General features: G+C 46.3%; 4 non-coding genes across 4 annotated transcripts; all 4 read right to left on the bottom strand.

Annotated features, from left to right (window-relative positions):
- Positions 1–10,419: 10,419 nt before the first annotated feature.
- trnat-ugu (transfer RNA threonine (anticodon UGU)) lies at positions 10,420–10,493 on the bottom strand. The gene has a single exon. It is a non-coding gene; the product is annotated as a tRNA-Thr (tRNA).
- A 2,115-nt stretch (positions 10,494–12,608) lies between these two features.
- trnak-uuu (transfer RNA lysine (anticodon UUU)) lies at positions 12,609–12,681 on the bottom strand. The gene has a single exon. It is a non-coding gene; the product is annotated as a tRNA-Lys (tRNA).
- Positions 12,682–13,729: 1,048 nt separating this feature from the next.
- On the bottom strand, positions 13,730–13,803 carry trnat-ugu (transfer RNA threonine (anticodon UGU)). The gene has a single exon. It is a non-coding gene; the product is annotated as a tRNA-Thr (tRNA).
- Positions 13,804–15,390: 1,587 nt separating this feature from the next.
- trnat-ugu (transfer RNA threonine (anticodon UGU)) lies at positions 15,391–15,464 on the bottom strand. Its single transcript has one exon. It is a non-coding gene; the product is annotated as a tRNA-Thr (tRNA).
- Between the last annotated feature and the right edge of the window lie 163 nt (positions 15,465–15,627).

Here is a 15,627-nt window from a genome sequence, read left to right as displayed (position 1 = left end):
CTGGGGATAGTGCCACACAGTCAGAGGCTCAGTACTGGGGATAGTGCCACAGTCAGAGGCTCAGTACTGGGGATATTGCCACACAGTCAGAGGCTCAGTACTGGGGATAGTGCCACACAGTCAGAGGCTCAGTACTGGGGATCGTCCCACACGGTCAGAGGCTCAGTACTGGGGATAGTGCCACACAGTCAGAGGCTCAGTACTGGGGATAGTGCCACACAGTCAGAGGCTCAGTACTGGGGATAGTGCCACAGTCAGAGGCTCAGTACTGGGGATAGTGCCACACAGTCAGAGGCTCAGTACTGGGGATAGAGCCACACAGTCAGAGGCTCAGTACTGGGGAAAGTGCCACACAGTCAGAGGCTCAGTACTGGGGATCGTCCCACACGGTCAGAGGCTCAGGACTGGGGATAGTGCCACACAGTCAGAGACTCAGTACTGGGGATAGTGCCACACAGTCAGAGGCTCAGTACTGAGGATAGTGCCACAGTCAGAGGCTCAGTACTGGGGATATTGCCACACAGTCAGAGGCTCAGTACTGGGGATATTGCCACACAGTCAGAGGCTCAGTACTGGGGATAGTGCCACACAGTCAGAGGCTCAGTACTGGGGATAGTGCCACACAGTCAGAGGCTCAGTACTGGGGATATTGCCACACAGTCAGAGGCTCAGTACTGGGGATAGTGCCACACAGTCAGAGGCTCAGTACTGGGGATAGTGCCACAGTCAGAGGCTCAGTACTGGGGATAGTTACACACAGTCAGAGGCTCAGTACTGGTTTTATTGAAATTTTTTTTCCCTGAGCAACATTTTTCCCGCTTACAAAACAAACGAAACGATAACAATAACAAAACAGAATTTTTAAAAACTTTTTAACAATAATAATAATAATAATATACAAGTAACAAAACCTCATACTCTATTGACCTATACTCAACTAAGCCTCCTCCCCCCCTCCCGCCCCCCCCTCCCGCCTGGGTTGCTGCTGCTGGTCATCTGTCTTCCCTCTAACGTTCCCCTAGGTAGTCGAGAAATGGCTGCCACCGCCTGGTGAACCCTTGAGCCGATCCTCTCAGGGCAAACTTTATCTGCTTCAGTTTAATAAACCCCGCCATATCGTTTACCCAGGCCTCCAGTCCGGGGGGTTTCGCCTCCTTCCACATGAGTAGGATCCTGCGCCGGGCTACGAGGGACGCAAAGGCCACGACATCGGCCTCTTTCGCCTCCTGCACTCCCGGCTCTTCATCAAATCCAAATAGAGCTAACCCCCAGCCTGGTTTGACCCGGGCCTTCACCACCTGCGAAACACTCCCGTCACTCCCTTCCAGGACCCTTCCAGTGCCGGGCACGCCCAAAACATATGTGCGTGGTTTGCCTGGCTCCCGCCACACCTCCCACATTTGTCCTCCACTCCAAAGAACCTGCTCAATCTTGCCCCCGTTATGTGTGCTCTATGTAGCACCTTAAATTGAATCAGGCTAAGCCTGGCGCATGAGGAAGAGGAATTTACCCTGCTTCGGGCATCAGCCCACATATCCTCATCTAGCTCCTCCCCGAATTCTTCTTCCCACTTTCTTTTTAGTTCGCCCACCGACTCCTCCCCCTCTTCCCTCATCTCTCTATAAATCTCTGACACCTTGCCCTCTCCGACCCACACCCCTGAAAGCACCCTGTCCTGTATCCCCTGTGTCGGGAGCTGCGGAAATTCCCTCACCTGTTGTCTAGTAAACGCCCTCACCTGCATATATCTCAAGAAATTCCCCCGGGGTAACTTATACTTTTCCTCCAGTGCTCCCAAGCTCGCAAAAGTCCCATCTATGAATAAATCTCCCACCTTCCTAATTCCCAACTGGTACCAGCTCTGAAATCCTCCATCCATTCTTCCTGGGGCGAACCTATGGTTGTTCCTGATAGGGGACCCCACCAGGGCTCCCCGCACCCCTCTCTGTCGCCTCCACTGTCCCCATATGTTCAGTGTTGCCGCCACCACCGGGTTCGTGGTGTACTTTTTCGGTGAGAACGGTAGCGGCGCCGTCACCAGCGCCTCTAGACTCGTCCCTTTACAGGACCTTCTCTCCAGCCTTTTCCATGCTGCTCCCTCACCCTCCATCATCCATCTACGTATCATTGCCACATTGGCGGCCCAATAATAATCTCCCAAGTTCGGTAGTGCCAGTCCTCCTCTGTCCCTACTGCGCTGCAGGAACCCCCTCCTTACTCTCGGAACTTTCCCTGCCCACACAAAGCTCGTAATGCTCCTATCTATTTTATTAATAAAGGTCCTGGTGATTAAAATAGGGAGACATTGAAATACAAATAAGAACCTCGGGAGGACCATCATCTTAATTGCCTGCACCCTGCCCGCCAGCGATAAAGGCTGCATGTCCCACCTCTTAAAGTCCTCCTCCATTTGTTCTACCAGCCGTGTCAGATTAAGTCTGTGCAAGGTTCCCCAGCTCCTAGCGATCTGAATCCCCCAGTATCGGAAGTTTCTTTCCACTTTCCTTTGCGGCAAGCCTTCTATCTCTCTACTCTGGTCCCCTGGATTTATCACATATAATTCACTCTTCCCCATGTTTAACCTATACCCCGAAAATTCCCCGAACCTCCTCAAGATTCGCATAACCTCTATCATCCCCCCCACTGGGGCCAACACGTATAGCAATAGGTCATCCGCATATTACGAGACTCGGTGTTCTTCTCCCCCTCTAGTCACCCCTCTCCATTTCCTGGAGTCTCTCAGCGCCATGGCCAGAGGTTCAATTGCCAGCGCAAACAACAATGGAGACAGCGGGCATCCCTGTCTTGTTCCCCTATATAATCGGAAATACTCCGATCTATGTCGACCTGTAACTACGCTTGCCGTTGGTGCCCCATAAAGTAGTCTAACCCAGCGAATAAATCCGTTCCCAAACCCAAACCTCCTTAACACTTCCCATAAATACTCCCACTCCACCCTATCAAATGCCTTCTCTGCGTCCATTGCCGCCACTGTCTCTGCCTCCCCCTCCACTGAGGGCATCATTATCACCCCTAATAGCCGTCGCACGTTAACATTCAATTGTCTCCCTTTTACGAACCCTGTCTGGTCTTCGTGCACCACTCCTGGGACACAGTCCTCTATCCTCGATGCCAGCACCTTTGCTAGCAGTTTGGCGTCCACGTTCAATAGTGAAATAGGTCTATAGGACCCACACTGCATCGGATCTTTGTCCCTCTTCAAAATTAGCGATATCGTCGCCTCCGACATTGTCGGGGGTAGTGTCCCCCCTTCCCTGGCCTCATTGAACGTCCTCGCCAACAACGGGGGCCAACAAGTCCACATATTTTCTGTAGAATTCCACCGGGAACCCGTCCGGCCCCTGGGCCTTCCCTGCTTGCATGCTTCCCAGTCCCTTAATAACCTCGTCCAGCTCAATCGGCGCCCCCAGGCCTGCCACCGCCTGCTCCTCCACTTTCGGGAACCTCAACTGGTCCAGGAACTGCCGGATCCCCTCCTCTCCCTCTGGGGGCTGAGACCTATACAGTTCTTCATAAAAGGTCTTAAACACCTCATTTATCTTTCCTGCCCTTCGCACAGTGTCTCCCCTTTCATCCCTAATTCCTCCTATCTCCCTCGCTGCTGCCCTCTTTCGCAGTTGGTGCACCAACAGGCGACTAGCCTTTTCCCCATATTCATACCTCCTCCCCTGTGCCTTCCTCCACAGTACCTCCGCCTTTCTGGTGGTCAGAAGGTCAAACTCGGTCTGGAGTCGTCTCCTCTCCCTGTATAGCTCCTCCTCCGGGGTCTCTGCAAATTCCCTGTCCACCCTTAAAATCTCTCCCAGTAATCTATCCCTTTCCTTGGCCTCTGTTTTCCTTTTGTGGGCCCCAATAGAAATCAGCTCTCCTCTGACCACCGCTTTTAGTGCTTCCCAGACCACTCCCACAGGGACCTCGCCGTCGTCATTGACCTCCAGGTATCTCTCGATACACCCCCTCACACTTGCACACACTCCCTCATCCGCCATCAGTCCCACATCTAATCGCCAGAGTGTTCTCTGCTCCCTGTCCTCTCCTACTTCCAGGTCCACCTAATGTGGGGCATGATCCGAAACCGCTATGGCTGAGTATTCAGCTTCTTCCACCCTAGAGATCAACGACCTTCCTAAAACAAAAAAATCTATCCGGGAGTGCACTTTATGGACGTGGGAGAAGAAGGAATACTCCCTAGCCCTGGGTCTAAGAAATCGCCATGGATCCACTCCCCCCATTTGGTCCATAAACCCCTTAAGTACCTTGGCCGCTGCCGGCCTTCTTCCAGTCCTTGAGCTGGATCTATCTAGCCCCGGGTCCAGCACCATATTAAAGTCCCCTCCTAAAATCAAATTTCCTACCTCCAGGTCCGGTATACGCCCCAGCATCCATCTCATGAACCCCGCATCATCCCAATTTGGGGCATACACATTAACCAACACGACCTCCATTCCCTCCAGCATACCACTCACCATTACATATCTACCTCCACTATCTGCTACGATGTTCTTTGCTTCAAATGCTACCCGTTTCCCCACCAAAATGGCCACCCCTCTGTTCTTTGCGTCCAGTCCTGAGTGGAACACCTGTCCCACCCATCCTTTCCTTAGCCTAACTTGGTCTGCCACCTTTAGGTGCGTCTCTTGGAGCATAGCCACGTCTGCCCTCAGTCCTTTCAAATGCGCGAGCACTCGGGCCCTTTTTATCGGTCCATTCAGGCCTCTCACGTTCCACGTGATCAGCCTCACTGGGGGGCTACCTGCCCCCCTCCCGTGTCGACTAGCCATTACCTTCTCTAGGCCAGTCCCATATCCCGCCTCCGCGCTCCCGCTCGCTCCCCCAGCGTCGCATTCCGCCCCCGACCACCCTCTCTTTAGCCATTTCCTTTTGGATTTCACAGCAGCAACCCGGTTGTTCCCCCCGCCCCCCCCCCCCCCCCCGCCCCCCCCCCCCGCCCCGCTAGATCCCTATCTAGCTTGATTGCTCCCCTCATATCACTTCCGTAAGTCAGCTGACTTCAACTGACCCCGGCTACTCCTGCTCGCTCCTCGACCCCCCCCCCCGGTGTGAGGGAACTCCCATCCGCCTTGCGCCTATTTTCCCGCCTTATTCTTTCTGGCGCGGGAACATCCCTTTACCTGACCCGCCTCTTATGGCGCAGCTCCCTTTCCCCTCCCCCTCTCCTTCCCCATTCTCCGACTATGTCCCGCCTCTCCCCCCTCACCGGCGCCCACATTTCCCCAGTGTCCCCCCCCTTCCCTGTTTACTTCTCGATTAACTTTCACCATCCCATTAACAAAAACAATAATAACAACAATAACAGTTCCCTGCAGCATCAGTCCCTCAGTTCCGGTCCAGTTTCTCTTCATTGATGAAGGACCATGCTTCCTCCGCCGTCTCGAATTAATAGTGTCTCTCCTGATGCGTGACCCATAGTCTTGCCGGCTGCAGCATCCCAAACTTCACCTTCCTTTTGTGCAAAACCTCTTTGGCTCGGTTGAAGCTCGCCCTCCTTCTCGCCACCTCCGCACTCCAATCCTGGTAGACCCTTACCACCGCATTCTCCCATCTGCTACTCCGCACCTTTTTAGCCCATCTCAGGACCTCTTCTCTGTCCTTAAGGCGGTAGAATCGCACGATTATCGCCCTCAGTGGCTCTCCCGCTTTTGGTCTTCTCGCCGGGATCCGATTTGCCCACTCCACCTCCATTGGGCCCGCAGGGGCCTCAGCACCCATCAGTGAGCTCAGCATCTTACTTGCGTACGCTCCACAGTCCACTCCTTCCACATCCCCCGGGAGACCTAGTATCCTGAGGTTCTTCCTTCGCGCTCCATTTTCAAGGGCCTCAATCCTGTCAGCACACTTTTTATGAAGTGCCTCGTGCGTCTGAGTCTTGACCGCCAGGCCCAGGACCTCGTCCTCAATACCTGACACCTTCTGCTCCACCACGCGAAGTTCAGTCTCCTGGGTCTTTAAAGTCTCCTTAAGGCCCTCAATTGCCTGTAACAACGGGGTCATTACCTCCTTCTTCAGCAGGTCCACGCACCGTCTCACCACCTCGTCCTGCTCAGGCCCCCATGTCACCTGTGGTTTCTCAGCCGCCATTTTGTTCCACTCCCTCTGACCTTCTGGCTGCAGATTCTTCGGGCTGCAGCCGCCGCCGCCGGTTTTTCTCTCCGTCGTTCGGGGGGGACTCCCTTCCCTCGCGCCTCGCACCGGGTTTTTCGGCCGTCAAAGTCCCCGTTGGGGCTCTTAAAAGAGCCCGAAGTTCCGTCGGAACTTGAGCCGCCGAAACGTGCGGCTAGCTCATCCCTGCCGCAACTGGAAGTTGGCTCAGTACTGGTTTAAGTTGGTGCTGTGGCTTAGATTGTTAAAGCACCTGTCTAAGTAAACAGGAGATTCTAAGTTCAAATCTCAGCAGTGCCTTTATACCTTTACGTCAAAACAAGTAACCTGTTATGAAAAGCTCCCAATTTAATGGTGAATGCAGAGTTTATTGGCAAAATCTCCATGGCACTAACCTTGAAGGTGCCCTCCCTACTCTTAGACTAGGGAAAGAGTAGGACCAGTCAAGGACAGGGATGGGAAGTTGTGTGTGGAGTCTGAAGAGATAGGTGAGATATTAAATGAATATTTTTCGTCAGTATTCACTCAGGAAAAAGATAATGTTGTGGAGGAGAATGCTGAGACCCAGGCTAATAGAATAGATGGCATTGAGGTACGTAGGGAAGAGGTGTTGGCAATTCTGGACAGGCTGAAAATAGATAAGTCCCCGGGTGCGGATGGGATTTATCCTAGGATTCTCTGGGAGGCCAGGGAAGAGATTGCTGGACCTTTGGCTTTGATTTTTATGTCATCATTGGCTACAGGAATAGTGCCAGAGGACTGGAGGATAGCAAATGTGGTCCCTTTGTTCAAAAAGGGGAGCAGAGACAACCCCGGCAACTATAGACCAGTGAGCCTCACGTCTGTAGTGGGTAAAGTCTTGGAGGGGATTATAAGAGACAAGATTTATAATCATCTAGATAGGAATAATATGATCAGGGATAGTCAGCATGGCTTTGTGAAGGGTAGGTCATGCCTCACAAACCTTATCGAGTTCTTTGAGAAGGTGACTGAACAGGTAGACGAGGGTAGAGCAGTTGATGTGGTGTATATGGATTTCAGCAAAGCGTTTGATAATGTTCCCCACGGTAGGCTATTGCAGAAAATACAGAGGCTGGGATTGAGGGTGATTTAGAGATGTGGATCAGAAATTGGCTAGCTGAAAGAAGACAGAGGGTGGTGGATGATGGGAAATGTTCAGAATGGAGTTCAGTTACAAGTGGAGTACCACAAGGATCTGTTCTGGGGCCGTTGCTGTTTGTCATTTTTATCAATGACCTAGAGGAAGGCGCAGAAGGGTGGGTGAGTAAATTTGCAGACAATACTAAAGTTGGTGGTGTTGTCGATAGTGTGGAAGGATGTAGCAGGTTACAGAGGGATTTAAATAAGCTGCAGAGCTGGGCTGAGAGGTGGCAAATGGAGTTTAATGTAGAGAAGTATGAGGTGATTCACTTTGGAAGGAATAACAGGAATGCGGAATATTTGGCTAATGGTAAAGTTCTTGGAAGTGTGGATGAGCAGAGGGATCTAGGTGTCCATGTACATAGATCCCTGAAAGTTGCCACCCAGGTTGATAGGGTTGTGAAGAATGCCTATGGAGTGTTGGCCTTTATTGGTAGAGGGATTGAGTTCCGGAGTCAGGAGGTCATGTTGCAGCTGTACAGGACTCTGATACGGCCGCATTTGGAGTATTGCGTACAGTTCTGGTCACCGCATTATAGGAAGGACGTGGAGGCTTTGGAGCGGGTGCAGAGGAGATTTACCAGGATGTTGCCTGGTATGGAGGGAAAATCTTATGAGGAAAGGCTGATGGACTTGAGGATGTTTTCGTTGGAGAGAAGAAGGTTAAGAGGAGACTTAATAGAGGCATACAAAATGATCAGGGGGTTAGATAGGGTGGACAGTGAGAGCCTTCTCCCGCGGATGGAAATGGCTGGCACGAGGGGACATAGCTTTACACTGAGGGGTAATAGATATAGGACAGAGGTCAGGGGTAGGTTCTTTATGCAAAGAGTAGTGAGGCCGTGGAATGCCCTACCTGCTACAGTAGTGAACTCGCCAACATTGAGGGCATTTAAAAGTTATTGGATAAACATATGGATGATAATGGCATAGTGTAGGTTAGATGGCTTTTGTTTAGGTGCAACATCGTGGGCCGAAGGGCCTGTACTGCGCTGTATCGTTCTATGTTCTATGTTCGATGTAATCATTCAATCTTTGCTCACAGACATCGCTGACAAACATTCAAAATGTTCCTACTGGATTTCCTGAGGTCAAACCTGTCGTGCATTCAAAGGAAAATACTGCACATGTTGAGAATCTGCATGAGAAACTAAAAATGATTGGATTAAAGCTCATAAAATTTGAGGATGTCTGCGGAGCCAGACACAAAGATAATGTTTCAAATCCATGTGATCCTTATTCCGAGCTGAAGCGAGGTTACATGCAATGGAGTAGATGAGGAAAATGGAAGTTGCGTGAAAAGTGGGAGATATGGAAGTTTGAATCAAGTTCGACATAAATCAAGGAAAAGCAATCTTGAAGGTCAGCACCACAGAAATTTTGCCAACGTTTTCTGTGTTCACCATTAAATGAGGAGCATTCTTCACAGGCTACATGCTTTGACCTGAATGTATAAATGTACTGCTGAGATTTGAACTCATGATCTCCTGTTTACAAGACAGGCGCTTTAACCATCTAAGCCACAGCACCAATCTGCAAGACAACTTTGCAAATGTAGAACAGATTTCAATTGTTTTGATTAAACATCAGTATTGTTGATTTCTCCTGCTGACTTTGAGAGTGCAAATTAAAATATTCATCGCCACTGGGCTTTTGACACTGTAAAAATTGCAGTTATTCTGAAAGTTAATAATTTAAAAGCAGTTCTGCAGGAAAGGAGCATACAAACAGGAAATATTTTGCGAATTGGTAAGTGATTAAACATGGCCAGAAAACTATAGTGGTATATTGCAGGACAAGACCAGGAGAGAGTTTAAACATCAACTGAAAATCTAGCAAAAATCCTTGAAAATTCTGGACGGCTGTTGCAATTTGGCAAACACGACGTTGTCACGGTTCTTTCACTTTCCATAAAGCATCCTGCATTCTTTATTTTTATTTCCGACCGTTCATTGGGAAGCAAACGCCTTGAGCCAAAATCAAAGCCCTGACATGGACTTGAACCCTGGACCATCAGATTAAAAGTATGATACTCTACCAACTGAGCTACCAGGGCCCAATGTAAAAATGTTCTCATAGCTCACTTCAAAGTCTCATATTGTATCTTTTGAATTTCCTTCACTGGTCATTCAGCCTCTCCAGCTCATTTCCCTCGCAAGCAGACTGGCAGCCTCCCTTTGGTTTCCTTTCTCAAATTCTTCAACTTGGACTCGCATTTTACCAATGACTTGAGATGTGGCAACTGTTGTTGCCCACGGACATGCACTGGTACTTCAAGACATTGAAGATTACGGTTAGTTCGCTGAGATATGAGTGGGAAGCTACAGAGCTACAGATTGTATTTTAAGAGGGGGAATAAAGGGTGTCATCTGTTGTTTGTTGTGGCAGAGTGTGAACGCAAGTAAGCTCATCTAGAAAACTAACAAATTATGCAAATCGCAAATTTCAGGGTGTCAATAGATCTGTCAACACCACATCTTCATGGAAAATGCCCAACAATTTATCCCGCCCGAATCATTCTTGCTAACATGCAGCAACATATATCGTCCAATAAAAAAGCAAATTACTGCGGATGTGAAATCTGAATTAAAACAGGAAATGATGGAAAATCTCAGTGGGTCTGGCAGCATCTGTGAAGAGAGAACCGAGCTAACGTTTCGAAGTTGGGTCACTCTTCATCAGAGTAAATCATTTAATCATTCAATCTTTGCTCACAGACATCGCTGACAAATATTCAACATGTTCCTACTGGATTCCCTGAGGTCAATCCTGTCGTGCATTCAAAGGAAAATACTGCACATGTTGTGAATGTGCATGAGAAACTAAAAATGATTGGATTAAAGCACATAACATTTGAGGATGTCTGTGGAGCCAAACACAAAGTTAATGTTTCAAATCCGTGTGATCCTTATTCAGAGCTGAAGCGAGGTTACATGCAATGGAGTAGATGAGGATAATGGAAGTTGCGTGAAAAATGGGAGATATGGAAATTTGACGTAAAACAGGGGAAAGCAACCTTGAAGGTCAGTACCACAGAAATGTTGTCAACATTTTCTGTGTTCACCATTAAATGAGAAGCATTCTTCACAGGTTACATGCTCTGACCTGTATGTACAAAGGTACTGCTGAGATTTGAACTCAGGATCTCCTGTTTACAAGACAGGTCCTTTAACCATCTAAGCCACAGCACCAATCTGCCAGACAATTTTGCAAGTGTAGAACAGATTTCAATTGTTTTGATTAAACATCAGTATTGTTGATTTCTTCTGCTGACTTTGAGAGTGCAAATTAAAATATTCATTGTCACTGGGCTTTTGAAACTGTAAAGATTGCAGTTATTTCTGAAAGTTATTAATTTAAAAGCAGTTCTGCAGGAAAGGAGCATACAAACAGGAAATATTTTGCGAATTGGTAAGTGATTAAACATGGCCAGAAAACTATAGTGGTATAATGCAGGACAAGACCAGGAGAGAGTTTAAACATCAACTGAAAATCTAGCAAAAATTCTTGAAAATTCTGGACGGCTGTTGCAATTTGGCAAACACGACGTTGTCACGGTTCTTCCACTTTCCATAAAGCATCCTGCATTCTTTATTTTTATTTCCGACCGTTCATTGGGAAGCAAACGCCTTGAGCCAAAATCAAAACCCTGATAGGGACCTGAAACCTGGACCATCAGATTAAAAGCCTGATGCTCTATCAACTGAGCTACCAGGGCCCAATGTAAAAATGTTCTCATAGCTCACTTCAAAGTCTCATATTGTATCTTTTGAATTTCCTTCACTGGTCATTCAGCCTCTCCAGCTCATTTCCCTCGCAAGCAGACTGGCAGCCTCCCTTTGGTTTCCTTTCTCAAATTCTTCAACTTGGACTCGCATTTTACCAATGACTTGAGATGTGGCAACTGTTGATGCCCACGGACATGCACTGGGACTTCAAGACATTGAAGATTACGGTTAGTTCGCTGAGATATGAGTGGGAAGCGACAGAGCTACAGATTGTATTTTAAGAGGGGGAATAAAGGGTGTCATCTGTTGTTTGTTGTGGCAGAGTGTGAACACAAGTAAGCTCATCTAGAAAACTAACAAATTATGCAAATCGCAAATTTCAGGGTGTCAATAGATCTGTCAACACCACATCTTCATGGAAAATGCCCAACAATTTATCCCGCCCGAATCATTCTTGCTAACATGCAGCAACATATATCGTCCAATAAAAAAGCAAATTACTGCGGATGTGAAATCTGAATTAAAACAGGAAATGATGGAAAATCTCAGTGGGCCTGGCAGCATCTGTGAAGAGAGAACCGAGCTAACGTTTCGAAGTTGGGTCACTCTTCATCAGAGTAAATCATTTAATCATTCAATCTTTGCTCACAGACATCGCTGACAAACATTCAAAATGTTCCTACTGGATTTCCTGAGGTCAATCCTGTCGTGCATTCAAAGGAAAATACTGCACATATTGTGAATCTGCATGAGAAACTAAAAATGCTTGGGTGAAAGCTCATAAAATTTGAGGATGTCTGTGGAGCCAAACACAAAGTTAATGTTTCAAATCCGTGTGATCCTTATTCAGAGCTGAAGCGAGGTTACATGCAATGGAGTAGATGAGGAAAATGGAAGTTGCGTGAAAAATGGGAGATATGGAAGTTTGACATAAAACAGGGGAAAGCAATCTTGAAGGTCAGTACCACAGAAATGTTGTCAACATTTTCTGTGTTTACCAATGAATGAGAAGGATGCTTCACAGGCTACATGCTTTGACCTGAATGTATAAAGGTACTGCTGAGATATGAATACAGGATCTCCTGTTTACAAGACAGGCACTTTAACCATCTAAGCCACAGCACCAATCTGCAAGACAGGCTTGCAAGTGTGGAACAGATTTCAATTGCTTCGATTAAACATCAGTATTGTTGATTTCTCCTGCTGACTTTGAGAGTGCAAATTAAAATATTCATCGGCACTGGGCTTTTGAAACTGTAAAAATTGCAGTTATTCTGAAAGTTATTAATTTAAAAGCAGTTCTGCAAGAAAGAAGTATACAAACAGGAAATATTTTGCGAATTGGTAAGTGATTAAACATGGCCAGAAAACTATAGTGATATCCTGCAGGACAAGTCCAGGAGAGAGTTTAAACATCAACTGAAAATCTAGCAAAAATTCTTGAAAATTCTGGACGGCTGTTGCAATTTGGCAAACACGATGTTGTCACGGTTCTTCCACTTTCCATAAAGCATCCTGCATTCTTTATTTTTATTTCCGGCCGTTCATTGGGAAGCAAACGCCTTGAGCCAAAATCAAAGCCCTGACAGGGACTTGAACCCTGGACCCTCAGATTAAAAGTCTGATGCTCTACCGACTGAGCTACCAGGGCCCATTCAGAAAATGTTCTCATAGCTCACTTCAAAGTCTCATATTGTATCTTTTGAATTTCCTTCACTGGTCATTCAGCCTCTCCAGCTCATTTCCCTCGCAAGCAGACCGGCAGCCTCCCTTCGGCTTTCTTTCTCAAATTCTTCAACTTGGACTCGCATGTTACAAGTGACTTGTGATGTGACAACTGTTGTTACCCAGGGACATGCACTGGGACTTCAAGACATTGAAGATTATGTTTAGTTCGCTGAGATGTGAGTGGGAAGCTGCAGAGATACAGGTTGTATTTTGAGAGAGGTAATAAAGCGTGTCATCTGTTGTTTGTTGTGGCAGAGTGTGAACGCAAGTAAGCTCATCTAGTAAAGTAGCAAATTATGCAAATCGCAAATTTTCAGGGTGTAAATAGATCTGCAAATGCCACATCTTCATGGAAAACGCCCCATCCTTTATCCCGCCCAAATCGTTCTTGCTGACATGCAGCAACATATATCGTCCAATAAAAAGGCAAATTACTGCAGATGTGAAATCTGAAAAAAAACAGGAAATGATGGAAAATCTCAGTGGGTCTGGCAGCATCTGTGAAGAGAGAACCGAGCGAACGTTTCGAGGCTGCGTCACTCTTCATCAGAGTAAATCATTTAACCATTCAATCTTTGCTGACAGACATTCAACATGTTCCTACTGGATTTCCTGAGGTCAATCCTGTCGTGCATTCAAAGGAAAATACTGCACATGTTGTGAATGTGCATGAGAAACTAAAAATGATTGGATTAAAGCACATAACATTTGAGGATGTCTGTGGAGCCAAACACAAAGTTAATGTTTCAAATCCGTGTGATCCTTATTCAGAGCTGAAGCGAGGTTACATGCAATGGAGTAGATGAGGATAATGGAAGTTGCGTGAAAAATGGGAGATATGGAAATTTGACGTAAACAGGGGAAAGCAACCTTGAAGGTCAGTACCACAGAAATGTTGTCAACTTCTTCTGTGTTCACCATTAAATGAGAAGCATTCTTCACAGGTTACATGCTATGACCTGTATGTACAAAGGTACTGCTGAGATTTGAACTCAGGATTTCCTGTTTACAAGACAGGCGCTTTAACCATCTAAGCCACAGCACCAATCTGCCAGACAATTTTGCAAGTGTAGAACAGATTTCAATTGTTTTGATTAAACATCAGTATTGTTGATTTCTCCTGCTGACTTTGAGAGTGCAAATTAAAATATTCATTGTCACTGGGCTTTTGAAACTGTAAAGATTGCAGTTATTCTGAAAGTTATTAATTTAAAAGCAGTTCTGCAAGAAAGAAGTATACAAACAGGAAATATTTTGCGAATTGGTAAGTGATTAAACATGGCCAGAAAACTATAGTGATATCATGCAGGACAAGTCCAGGAGAGAGTTTAAACATCAACTGAAAATCTAGCAAAAATTCTTGAAAATTCTGGACGGCTGTTGCAATTTGGCAAACACGACGTTGTCACGGTTCTTCCACTTTCCATAAAGCATCCTGCATTCTTTATTTTTATTTCCGACCGTTCATTGGGAAGCAAACGCCTTGAGCCAAAATCTAAACCCTGGCAGGGACCTGAACCCTGGACCATCAGATTAAAAGCCTGATGCTCTATCAACTGAGCTACCAAGGCCCAATGTACAAATGTGCTCATAGCTCACTTCAAAGTCTCATATTGTATCTTTTGAATTTCCTTCACTGGTCATTCAGCCTCTCCAGCTCATTTCCCTCGCAAGCAGACTGGCAGCATCCCTTTGGTTTCCTTTCTCAAATTCTTCAACTTGGACTCGCATTTTACCAATGACTTGAGATGTGGCAACTGTTGATGCCCACGGACATGCACTGGGACTTCAAGACATTGAAGATTACGGTTAGTTCGCTGAGATATGAGTGGGAAGCGACAGAGCTACAGATTGTATTTTAAGAGGGGGAATAAAGGGTGTCATCTGTTGTTTGTTGTGGCAGAGTGTGAACGCAAGTAAGCTCATCTAGAAAACTAACAAATTATGCAAATCGCAAATTTCAGGGTGTCAATAGATCTGTAAACACCACATCTTCATGGAAAATGCCCAACAATTTATCCCGCCCGAATCGTTCTTGCTAACATGCAGCAACATATATCGTCCAATAAAAAAGCAAATTACTGCGGATGTGAAATCTGAATTAAAACAGGAAATGATGGAAAATCTCAGTGGGTCTGGCAGCATCTGTGAAGAGAGAACCGAGCTAACGTTTCGAAGTTGGGTCACTCTTCATCAGAGTAAATCATTTAATCATTCAATCTTTGCTCACAGACATCGCTGACAAACATTCAAAATGTTCCTACTGGATTTCCTGAGGTCAATCCTGTTGTGCATTCAAAGGAAAATACTGCACATATTGTGAATGTGCATGAGAAACTAAAAATGATTGGATTAAAGCTCATAAAATTTGAGGATGTCTGTGGAGCCAAACACAAAGTTAATGTTTCAAATCCGTGTGATCCTTATTCAGAGCTGAAGCGAGGTTACATGCAATGGAGTAGATGAGGAAAATGGAAGTTGCGTGAAAAATGGGAGATATGGAAGTTTGACATAAAACAGGGGAAAGCAATCTTGAAGGTCAGTACCACAGAAATGTTGTCAACATTTTCTGTGTTTACCATTGAATGAGGAGGATTCTTCACAGGCTACATGCTTTGACCTGAATGTATAAAGGTACTGCTGAGATTTGAATTCAGGATCTCCTGTTTACAAGACAGGCACTTTAACCATCTAAGCCACAGCACCAATCTGCAAGACAGGCTTGCAAGTGTGGAACAGATTTCAATTGCTTCGATTAAACATCAGTATTGTTGATTTCTCCTGCTGACTTTGAGAGTGCAAATTAAAATATTCATCGACACTGGGCTTTTGAAACTGTAAAAATTGCAGTTATTCTGAAAGTTATTAA

This window comes from Scyliorhinus torazame, chromosome 4 (assembly GCF_047496885.1).
Source record: "Scyliorhinus torazame isolate Kashiwa2021f chromosome 4, sScyTor2.1, whole genome shotgun sequence".
Taxonomy (NCBI): Eukaryota; Metazoa; Chordata; class Chondrichthyes; order Carcharhiniformes; family Scyliorhinidae; genus Scyliorhinus; species Scyliorhinus torazame.
This window is presented reverse-complemented; position numbering and strand designations above follow the sequence as displayed.